Genomic DNA, 12,658 nt, shown 5'->3' with positions numbered 1-12,658 from the left:
GTAACCAATAGAATCGCGATATGGCATTCGCGATAAAGGTGGTACACGCGCAGTGACCAATGGCGAGTCAAATACATACGCTTTGACAGTTCTCAATATGTAAACAAACTGTCAAACTGACAAACTACTTAATTTGTTTGTGTTGCAAAATTAATAAATTTGAATATATTTTTTGTTGTGAATGATCATAGAAAAAATAGTGTATACAACTTGCATTTAATTATCATTATGAAGCTCGTACTCTATACGAAACTCGCCGCATACGGCTCGTTTCGTATCCCTCATACTCGCTTCATAATGACCATCATTAAATGCTCGTTGCATAATATACTATTACAACTCATTACATGTAGTTTCTGTTCTTAAACTAGTTTTACCATTTCAAACATTTTTGAAAGTTTGGAGATGATAGATAAAATAATTTCGTTTTAATTAATGTTGTGACACAATATAAGAGTGCTAAAAATAAAAACCTTTTTCGGGCAAATAGGATATCAATCACCACTAAACACAAGACCACAAAAACAATGCTTCACAAACCGAGAGCACAAATGTGTCACCTAGAAACCACTTAGAATTCCCGGCAATCGGATAAAACACAAGATAGTAAAAAAAATCCGTACGTGTACCGGTTAAATAATATCGCGTTAAAAAAAATGGATCTCTGTTTCACTGAATTCTCGGCGGTAGTTTACCGTAAACTAACTCTCCGATCCGACTCACGCTTTACGATGAGAGTCGCGTGGACTTGCTTGGATACATCACACAATAATACACGATCCGTTTTGTATTAAAACTACTACTCTCACACAACAAACAAATGTTTACTTTGACATGAAAATGCCGTGGAGGCGGCTACAACCTGCAGATGCAGTGATTCCCAATCAGACTTGTGACATCGCGAGATGAGAGATGCCCCAGATAATAAAAGACATCATTTTTTTTATCGCGGCAAAGAATAGATACGCATACGCGGCATATGCATAATATAAATGTAACCAATAATTATTGTCATTAAGGAAATAATTGGTGGTTTTCAAAAAAGAAATTAAATAAATGTATTGTTTCATATATTTTTTAAATCATATTTTTCCCCTCTTTTTTAAATTCCTTTGACTTCATTTCAACTATCTCGTTCTTTCTTCTTCTTAATCAGGCAAGACTCGTTAGTCTCTGGCACTTTGTCATAAGGCCTTTGTACCATACCTTGTTTTTTTCCTTAAACTCTAATAAGTCATGTGACCTCAACGAAGGCCACATGACTTATTAGAGAACAGTGTTCTTATTGGTAGTTTCAGGATCTCTTCTGGATCAAAAAAAAAGTTGGCATAGGATAGCATATGATGTGTATGACAGTATCATCTTCCATTTCGCACTATCTGTACCATGGTTCATTCACCTTACATAGTTTGTATACGTCGTTTCTTAAATGGCATTGTCCAGTCACCATTTTAGTAACCGTTTTGATCTCTCGTTTATTGAGGTTCATCAAATTCTTCGAGATTTTAACCAATATTCTTGATTATTTTTTTAGTTTGGGTTGCCCATGAGGGGCTCTCCATTTTTTTTATGATTCCTTATCATCCATTTCTGAACATCGTTTTTCTTAGAATATGTACATAGTAATGTCTCAGAAAGATTCTGGGCCTACAAAGGTTTCTCTCGAGCCTTGTATTGCCAACAGATCTGCTCGTTTATGCCCATGCTTCCGTCATGACTCGGCACTCTTATCAAAGACATTTTATTGTCTTTTGCCAAACCGTTGAGAAGATCTTTGCAGTTCATAACCAGTTTTGATTTGGGAAGGACCAGATGTCATTCCTGGGGAAGTATGGAGAGCATTGGGAGAGACAGGAACAAGGTGACTAGCAGGTCTATTTAATACAATTATGGAAATTGGCAAATGCCAGACGAATGGAGAAGCAGTATACTGGTACCTGTTTACAAAAACAAGGGAGATTTACAACAATGTACAAACTACAGGGCTATAAAACTGCTTAGCCACACCATGAAAATATGGGAAAGAGTAACTGATAGACGGATACGTGAAGAGACCGAAATATCCGAGAATCAATTTGGCTTTATGCAGAGCAGATCAACAACAGATGCAATTTTCATTATAAGGCAGTTGATGGAAAAATACAGCAGTAAAGAAACAAACGCTCATATGGTATTCATTGATCTTGAGAAAGCATATGACAGAGTTCCTCGAGAGATTCTGTGGTGGGCACTCAATAAGAAAGGAGTCCCTGGTGAATATGTAAAGATTGTGAGGGATATGTATGAGGGAGTAACGACTAGTGTTAGGACAGGTGTGGGATAGACTGATAAATTTCATGTGAAAGTAGGATTGCACCAAGGCTCTGTGCTTAGTCCGTATTTATTCTCATTAGTTTTGGACCAGATAACAGCGAAACTACAGGGTAACATTCCATGGTGCTTAATGTATGCTGATGATGTCGTGTTAGTAGGAAATAGTGAAAGAGACTTAGAACAAAAACTGGAACAGTGGAGACAAGCTCTGGACGAAAAAGGTTTAAAACTTAGTAGGACAAAAACAGAGTATTTGGAATGTTCATTTAAAGATGGAGTTACTACAAATAAAATGGTATCTTTGGATGGTGAACTGATTGTAAAAATCAATAGTATTAAGTACCTGGGATCGGTATTACAGAGTAATGGAGAAATAGATGGAGATGCATGCAGTAGAAGTAGGGCTGGATGGATGAAGTGGAAAGAAGCGAGTGGTGTGTTGTGTGACAGAAAAATTCCAATAAAACTGAAGGGAAAATTCTATAAAACAGCCATAAGACCCGATATGATGTAAGGAACTGAATGTTGGGCAGTGAAGAAGAAAGAGGAACAACGAATGCATGTGGCGGAAATAAGAATGCTTAGATGGATGAGTGAAGTGACAAAGAAGGATAAAATTAGAAATGAGTATATTAGGGGAAGTCTAGGTGTGGCACCAATTGATGCCAAAATGAGAGAGCATAGGTTAAGATGGTTTGTTCATGTTCAACGTCGAGACGTTAATCACCCAATACGAAGAATAGCTGAAGTTCAGATTCCTGGAAGGAGTAGGAGAGGAAGACCAAAGAAGACCTGGGGGAGACGATAAGGCAGGACATGTTGGTAAAGGGGATTGACATTGATACGACCCAAGATAGATTGTGTGGAGAAATGCAATTAGAGAAGCCGACCCCGCATAGGGATAAGGCAAAGAGAATGATGAAACAGTTTTGATTTGGTGAATGTGTTCTTTACTGCCACAAATGTTGATTCTCTTTGCTTTAGGGTCTCCATCAATGATTTCATCAATGCAAGCTACCAAAGCAAGAACTTCAGCCTGGAACACAGTTGTATATTCACGGAGGCTGTAAGATCTATTATAATTGCATATTTTCCCAAACACTCCTGATCCAGTAGGTACTATGGGTAGTTTGATTGGATACATCATACAATAGACGATCCGTTTCGTATTAAAACTACTACTCTGATACAACAAACAAATGTTTACTTTAACATGAAAATACCGTGGAGGCGGCTACAACCTGCAGATGCAGTGATTCCCAATCAGACTTGTGACATCGCGAGATGAGAGATGCCCCAGATAATAAAAGAAATATGTTTTATCGCGGCAAAGAATAGATTTGCATACGCGGCATTTGCGTATAAATTTAACCAATAATTGTTAGGAAGGAAATAATTGAAGGTTTCTAAAAACCAATTAAATAAACATATAAATATAAATTACTGTTTCACATATTTTTTAAATAATTATTTTTTCGCTCTTTTTTTTAATTCTTTTGACTTTGAACTACAACTATCTCGTTTAATATTGTAAACCTATCTTCACTACGACCTGAAAGATTTCTCTTATATACCCCGCACCTACGTTTTTGGATTTTGCATAAGCTTTATATATTTGGATAAGCATTGGATATGACCAAGACTCTAAAAGAACGTAGTGTAACTAATAGATTCCAAAAACAACAATGGATGACAGAAGAAATACTAGACCTTATGGAACAAAGAAAACAAAACCTACAAGAATAATGCAGACGAATGCAAACAAAAAGAAAAAGAAATTAAACAAAAAATTCGAGCAAAAAATATCTACTCGGATATAATTTTTAAACACGCTTTGCAAGATAAAGACTGTGGAGTAAAAAATCAATGGTGAACTGATCAATAATCTTAGATACGCTGAGGGCACTCTTATGTTATGCCATAGAGTCCAGAGTCTTCAAGAGTTATTGAATTGCGTAAACACAGGAAGAGAAATGGATCTAAAAATGAACGAAGATAAAATATATGATATTTTACCAATTTTATGCCAACCTCACGACAATGCCCCCAGACAGATAGATCAACAAAACATTGAGAGAGTTACTCACTTTAGATATATGGCATGCTACATTACAGACCAACTACATTACAAATGCTATATTTGGTCAGTGGTATAACATAAAAAAGACACTTTCAGAAATGAGAAATAATAAATCCCCTGGCGATGACGGAGTAGTGATCGAGGCAATCAAGCAAGGTGGAAATAAAATTATCCAGGTTTTGGTCAAACTTTGGAAAAACTCCTTCTCAATGGAATAATGCAGTCATTGTTTTATTGCACAAGAAAGATGACATAATAGATATAACAAACTACCGTCCTATCTTCTTCTTCTTAAGGTGCCGAGACCGCTTGTCGATCGTTGGCTCTCATGTTGTGCAGCATATTAACAATCATTGTCTTATTTACAGCCGCACGAAATAGTTCAGTGCTAGTTTTCCCAAACCATTGGCGTAGGTTTTTAAGCCAAGAAGTTGTACGGCGGCCCACACTTCTTTTTCCCATTATTTTACCTTGCATGACAAGGTGAAGTATGTCATATTTTTCTGGGTGACGCATTATATGACCAAAGTATTCCAATTTGCGCCTTTTAACCGTGTTCACTACTTCGCAACTTTTATTCAAACGTTGCAAAACCCTTTCGTTTGTGACTCTTTCTACCCAACTGATCTTCAGAATACGGCGGTAGACCCACATTTCAAATGCTTCTAGGTTTTTTAAAAGCGATTCTGTCAGTGTCCATGCTTCAACCCCGTAAAGTAGTACTGGGAATATATAACATCGGACCATTCTTATGCGAAGTTCCAAATTTAGATCATGACTGCACAGGATTTTCTTAAATTTCATAAAACTTGTTCTTGCTTTGGCAATTCTACTTTTTATTTCTGTACTAGGGTTCCAGCTTTCATTAATATGAGTACCCAGATATACAAGATTACTTACTCGTTCAATTGAGTCATTACCGATTGTTACGTTATAGTTATTATTATTTACGGCTGCCTGTTTACTAATAACCATAAACTTTGTTTTTCTTGCGTTGAGTTTGAGTCCATATATCGCGCAGAATGCCACCATTCGATTCAATAACGCTTGAAGATGTTCAATTGATCCAGTCAGCAACAAGGTGTCATCTGCGTATCTGATATTGTTCATAAGCATACCATTAATGATTATTCCCTCTTTTGCGTTTTCCAAGACTTCATTTAAGATTGTTTCAACGTAAAGATTAAACAACATTGGTGACAATATACAGCCTTGTCGAACTCCGCGCTTGATTTTTACTTCTTCAGAGCACTGATTCGCAACCCTAATACATGCAGCCTGGCCCCAATACAAATTTGCGATTATTCTAATGTCCCTACCGTCCAGACCGGTAGTTTTGAGAATATGTAGCATTTTTTCATGGCGAACTTTATCAAAGGCCTTTTCAAAATCAATCGCGCACATGAAAACGTCATGATTTACATCTCTGCATCTCTGAATTAAAACTTGGGTTGCGAATAGTGCATCACGCGTTCCAAGGCCACAGCGAAAACCGAATTGAGTACTTGAGATTCTTTCCTCAATTTTTCTATATGTTCTTTGATGAATGATTCTAAGAAACGTTTTCAATACATGACTCATTAGGCTGATGGTGCGATAGTCGCTGCATTTTGTGGCTCTGTGTTTTTTTGGTAGTACAACAAATGAGGATTTAAGCCAATCTTTAGGAATTTTTCCGCTTTCATAGATTAAGTTGAACAATTTCGTAAGTATCTTAATGCCCTCGACACCTAAAAGCTTTAGTGTTTCTACGTAAATCCCATCTGGTCCGATCGCCTTCCCGTTTTTTGCGTTCTTTATAGCGTATTGCACTTCTTCCTTAGATATTGGAGGACCGCTTATGTCATTTAGCGTTTCTAGTTCGCTTCTTTCATCATCGAATAATTCCTTTATATATTCTGTCCATCGTATTAGTTGACCTTCGATATCGATTATAATTTTTCCGTTCCTATCACACATATATAAATACTAGAGATAGCGGGAATAGAGCGCCTCACGCTGGCCTGCATTGATCGGGGTAGGATTTCATATGGGAGTCCGTGTACCCAAGACTCCCATATGATAAGCATTTTGCTGATTGAGAGCCCCTATAGCGCATCAGAGTGCTATCGGGGGGTAAGTGGATGGTCTGGAGCATTGAAGCGGGGTGGAGTGATTCCTGCTTACGGGAGTTAATCCTCCTCGCCCCAATGAATTGTATCACCCGAATGTCATTCTCTAGGGGTGAGCAAGTCTCTCAGGCTGGGTTAAATCACTATGCTTGCTTTACACATATATAAACTTTTCACAAAAATTATCAAAAAAAGACTGGAGGCTAAGTTAGACTTCTATCAGCCTAGAGAACAAGCTGGGTTTAGATCCGGATATAGCACTAACGACCACTTGCTGGTAATAAAAAACTTGATAGAGAAGTCGGCGGAATACAACAAACCATTGGCACTGATATTCGTGGACTACGAGAAAGCGTTCGATACCATAAACCAGCAGAAAAAGTTAAAAGCATTGACAGAATGCCGAATAGACCATCGCTACACTAACATGATAAAATATATCTACCACAATGCAACTGCTAGCGTAAGACTCTCTGATCAACAAACTAATAAATTCTGTATGCAGCGAGTAGTACGGCAAGGAGACACCATCTCACCAAAGCTATTCACAACCCTTTTAGAACACACTTTTAAGAAGGCAGATTTAAACGAATATGGTATCAATATAAATGGAGAGAAGCTCAGTCATTTGAGATTCGCAGATGACATCGTCCTTATAGCCGATCGTATGGATGATGTAATAATAATTGTTCAACAAGTTATATCACGCTTCCTTAGAGGTAGGACTAAAGATTAATATCAACAAGACGCAAATAATGACTAATCTGGTGCTAAATCGTAATATTGTTGTTGATGGAATAGATATTGAGCAGACTGCATCTTATAAGTACCTACTTGGAACATGAAATTCGGTTGGGAAGAGATAACCAGACGTGCGAGCTCCCACGTCGCATAAGATTAGCCTGGGCAGCGTTTGGTAAACTGAGCTATGTATTTAAATCGGACTTACACATATGCCTGAAAAGGAAAATCTTTGACGAGTGTGTATTGCCTGTACTCACTTATGGGGCGGAAACATTAACACTCACAAAAAAGGTAGTGAACAAGATTCGCATAACTCAGAGTGCTAGGGAGCGCCAGATGTTGGGTGTCTCCCTGAGGGACCGAATCCCAAACGAAGAAATACGTCGTATAACAAAAACAACGGACGCCGTCGAAAGAATCGCGTCGCTCAAGTGGAATTGCGCAGGACACGTGCCAGATTGTCAGACAACCGATGGACAAAACGTATTGTCGAGTGGAGGCCACGAGAAATAGCACTACGGAGCGGAGGAGGCGCACCAACCAATGGACCGACGATCTGAAGCGTGTTATCGGTAACTAGATGCAAGCCGCACAAAACAGAGGCAGATGGAAAGAGCTGGGGGAGACCATGTCCAGCAGTGGACGAGTACGGGTGAATCGCATAGAGACTTTTGAGATGTGGTTGCATAGAAGAATGCTCCGAATACCCTGGACATCGATACAGACCAACGAAGCTATGTTAGATAGAACAAATGCCGTTCGTGAGTTACTCTGAAACTATTAGGATAAGAAAAAGGTTATAATTCTGTATGTTCTTAGAGGAGCCCGGTACAGAATCCTTCAGCTTATTTCTTCTTATAAAAGTGCCTATCTTCTGGAGATGTTGGCGACCACATTGACCCATCTTATTCTATTTACGGCAGCTCGAAATAGATCAGTTGACGTTAGACCAGTCCACTTCCTAAGATTGGCCAGCCAGGATATACGTCTACGTCCAGGGCCTCTCCTGCCCTCAATCTTGCCTTGTAGAATCAACTGTAGCAGTCGGTATTTTTCATTACGCATAATGTGGCCGAAGTAAGCCAATTTTCTGTTCTTTACGATGTTAATTATTTCTTTGTCTTTTCTTAGCCTCTGGAGAATAGTTATATTAGTTGTGTGGTGTATCCTTAGCCTCTCTAGGGGTGTATTGTTTACTGTAATTTGGGCGTTTATGTTGGTGTTTTTACTAATGATCATTATTTTTGTCTTCTTACAGTTTAATTTTAGGCCGTATTTGTTACATGCTTTTACAACATTATCCATGATCCTTTGGAGCCCCTGCGCACTATCTGCCAGCAATACTGTATCGTCTGCATATCTAATATTATTTATAAGTTGTCCATTTATTGCAATACCATCTTCTGATTCGTCCAAGGCCTTTCTAAAGATGTTTTCAGAGTATATGTTAAATAATGCTGGTGACAGTATGCAACCCTGTCTGACTCCTTTTTCGACTGTGAAGATTTAGGACAGTTCATTTTCGAATCGAACTGTTGCTTTTTGTTGGATATATAAGCATTGCAGCTTATTATGAAAGGCAAAATCGAGATCCGTAGAGGAATAGAAAGAAAGCAGATGTTATGGCTCAAGAAAATTCGCGATTGGATAGGAATACGCAGTGCCAATCAACTATTCTGATTAGCTGAAGAGAGTGAACAACTCGGCAATGTAATTGTCAACGTTAGTGGGACCTAATATGGCACTGAAAGTTATTAAGCGTTGTCCTGGTATCGCCATTTTAGTAGTTCCACTTCATCTTCAAGAGTGTGGCCTATCCAGTGACATATTAAGCGTAGACTGTAACCTGTTAGAAGAAGATTTTCTGTTGGAGTGAATGCACAGAGAGTGATAAACTCCAACAGAAGTAGGAAAAAGAAGATCTACTTAATGTAGCCAAAGGAACAAAAATGTGTGGCTTCTACGTTGGAAGAAGCTGAAGTAACTAAAATACTACTTCGCAGTAGTACTTGTATGGGAAGATGTAAAGACAAAGAGTATAGACTTGATATAGGACTGGAGATGGAAAATTATGAATAGATAGATGTAACTTGAATAGCTAGCTCAATATGCAAGAGAATGGCCACTTGACACTCAAGGAAGGATTCGGCCAATTTGCACGGCTATTTCTGGCTGGACAATAAATTAAAGGAAATGACAATGATGGCTAGAAAAGAAGATATTAAGACACTGTTCACAAAGTAGATAAGGTAAATATAATAATATAATGAAAATAGAATAAATTTTTGGGCGCCAGAAGAAGGATAACTGGGTTAACCCTCTTCCAGGTATTCTACGCTGCTATAGAGTATATTAAATTTGTAGTACAAGTAGGTTAAATGTTATTAAAGATTATTAAGTTATAAAATATATTATCAAGATAAAGGAGTAATAAGAAAAAAAAATCACAATAAATGTATATTTATTGAATGTAACTACCAGATTTTCACAATCTCCGAGTTAAGACAAGTAACTAGTATGTAACTCTAACATGACAAAAAAAAAATACTAGTGAAAGTCATTTACAGAATTACCTTACAAATATAATCTAAGAATAATCTTAATAAGGTTAGAAAATCTGAATAAGGGTACCTCTAATACAGAAAGTACAACTTACACTTGGTTAGCAGTAACTACCCTCACCCAATAACAATGGTACGAATATCATACGTACACTTAATTCAATACTACCTGATAATATGAACAAGATATTTAATATATGTATGTACAACTCAATGAGTTGACGGGTACCAAGTCCCTAAGTGAACCAACGGAGTTCTGGATACCAAAGATCCTTTTACCGACTCGTGGTTCTTAATAATAATGGCAAGTAAAACTAGTACCTTCCTGAGGGGATGGGTACTAGGGATTTATTCGAATTTAATATAAAAATTAATAGTTAAAGTTAAATAATTTGAATAATAGAAATTTTTAATGATATTTGAAGTTAATTTGAAAAATTTAATTTAAAATATACTAAAATAATTAAAGGAGTTTAAATAGTTATATAAAGGGAAACAAGCCAAAGAATAATAAAAAAAATATAAGAGTACCAACACTATTGTATGGGAAAGTATCTGAGCTCAGAGATTCTCACCATGGAGGTTACGCAGCTTTGGGGAACGCTATCAATTATTATACTGTTCTGTAATACTATAAAAATCTTGAAAAGGGAAAGGTTATGTGCAATAAATTTATAAAGTACCTATATGAATAAACTAAGTATCCTGAAAATCACAAAAAACAGTCTAAATTTTTTACTTAGAGCAAACCGAATGTTCATCAACACAAACCCCTTTTCACAATCTTCCAATGTTCCTTGCGGTGCGTTCCTTGCTGTGTATTCCCCAAATTGACCGGGATGCAATGAGCACAAGGGGGTGCTAACTCCCTCTTGCAACTGTCCTGCTGGAGGTACAAGAACACAGGTGGAAAAAAAAAACCAGTTGAAGGTACAGGCGAAAAAGATAGATATGGAGATCTTCCAGGCTGGTCTCCTAGTGACCGTCTCTCTAGAAGTGGTCTACCTTGGTGGTCTTAGGTTTTCTTTTTTTTTATGATTTCATAGTGGTGGCAGGCCGGAACTCATTTTAAATCTGCATTCAAATTCTTCAACTTCGTATTCACTAATAACTTTATATTCCCTAATGCTGGATGGATTCAATCTTTAATTATAATTTGGATCTTGAAATTGTGGGTAAAATATCAAGCTACCGACACACTTCCAGAAAGCCAATGCCCTCTCGTTAGCTGGCTGACGATCTCCGTGGGCAATTCAATTCCCCTCTCCCATCGATACGCTGTCAAACGCAAGCAAACCAATGTTGCCACACTTAAAATGTGACGTCACAAGCATTTAAAATTCTGTGATGGTGTTATGTTATATTTTAATAACCATTGAAAGAAAATAATTCTAAAAATAATTAAATAATATCTTCCCATCAATAATGGATTCTATAAGGGGCGGAACGTCACATTCCCTTTTGACCACGAGAAAAAAAAATTTTAATTAAAAATTTTTTTTTTTTTTTCACATATTAAACTAAAGTAGTAGTACTTAGTGTATCATTCCCCGTTGATTCGCAAGATTACAAATAATCACAACTAATAATCAAGGGAAAGCAGGATGGTCACTGCAGCAACTAACAGGAATTGCAAAAGATGACCCGAAGTCCTAGTAAACGTGACTGGTTTTTTTTTTTTTTTTTTTAAAGCCAAACAACCTACAGATGAGATTTAATTTATAATGACAAATAAGTGTCGAATTGGCAGCAAATCCAAAGTTGTACTATCCCTGGACATCAGATTTATAAAGGGTATATCCAAGGACGAACAACCAGGCAAAGGTGTGAGCCAATTCATACCCTAACGCAAGTAAATATACTAAAGTCACCAAATAAATCAATAACTAAAATTAGTGAAGAATAATCGAACACTCAATCCAAAATTGGAATAACAATGGACACCAGATTTGTAATGGCATATCCAGAGAAGAACAATCAGGAAGATTTATGGAACAATTCTCACCAATACCGAATAATACAAATAGTAAACATACCAAACGAATCCAAACACATTAACCAAACTAAATGTGGAATTGGACACTCAATCCAAAATCGGACTATCAATGGACACCAGATTTATAAGAGCATATCCAAAGAAGAACGATCAGGAAAATTTATGGACCAATTCCCACTAATACTAAATAAATAACTAAATTAGCTCTACATCTTCCCTCATTCGGTAATATGAGCCTATCTAAACTAAATAATAAAAATGAAGGGTAACTTATAAGTACTATGACTCTATGGTAAATACAAAATATGACGGGAACGAGCTCCCAATTTTTTTTATAAGACTGTATATTCATTTGAACATACATAGGATTATCCAGGAGATATTCCTGAATCTAAGCAACAACTAATGCCTGAGGATAGAAGAGGGAATCTACTAAAAAGAAAATCAATAATTTGTCCCGACGGGTTGATCACTAACATTACGACTCTACGTATATGGATAATCAAAGCATCAATATACTATGAACTAAGAGACATAAAATAAGCAAACTAAACTTCCCTATTATCGTGTGAAAACGTGCCTGGAATATCTGGACTAATTACACAAGAATGGTTAGGAAATGTTGCGCACCGTTTCCCGACCGGAAATATTATCATGCATAAACATCCGCATACTCAACCATGAAAGACATGGATTACGAAATCGGATAGCAGTGATCAGTTGCTGAATTTCGAACCCACGTATTCACCAACTTTGAGCATTAACAGACTAGTTCATAAGAAGAAATATGAAAGACTCAAGAATTCATCTATAAACCAAAATTCCAAACTCATTCCAGAATTATACTGTGGAG

The 12,658-nt window shown here is 37.1% G+C and overlaps 1 protein-coding gene across 3 annotated transcripts in view; it reads right to left on the bottom strand.

Moving 5' to 3' along the window:
* LOC114330751 (cGMP-dependent protein kinase, isozyme 2 forms cD4/T1/T3A/T3B) overlaps positions 1-12,658 on the bottom strand; it is a 1,273,893-nt gene that overhangs the window by 710,769 nt on the left and 550,466 nt on the right. Inside the window, exon 1 of one of the 3 annotated variants that reach the window (XM_050655749.1) lies at positions 474-710. The exons of the other annotated variants lie outside the window; for them this stretch is intronic. The gene's annotated coding sequence lies outside the window, so the exon portion shown is untranslated. Of the gene's footprint in view, positions 1-473; positions 711-12,658 lie in introns of those variants that run through there. 3 annotated transcript variants of the gene reach the window in all.

Source organism: Diabrotica virgifera, chromosome 7 (assembly GCF_917563875.1).
Source record: "Diabrotica virgifera virgifera chromosome 7, PGI_DIABVI_V3a".
NCBI classification, from domain to species: domain Eukaryota; kingdom Metazoa; phylum Arthropoda; class Insecta; order Coleoptera; family Chrysomelidae; genus Diabrotica; species Diabrotica virgifera.
This window is presented reverse-complemented; position numbering and strand designations above follow the sequence as displayed.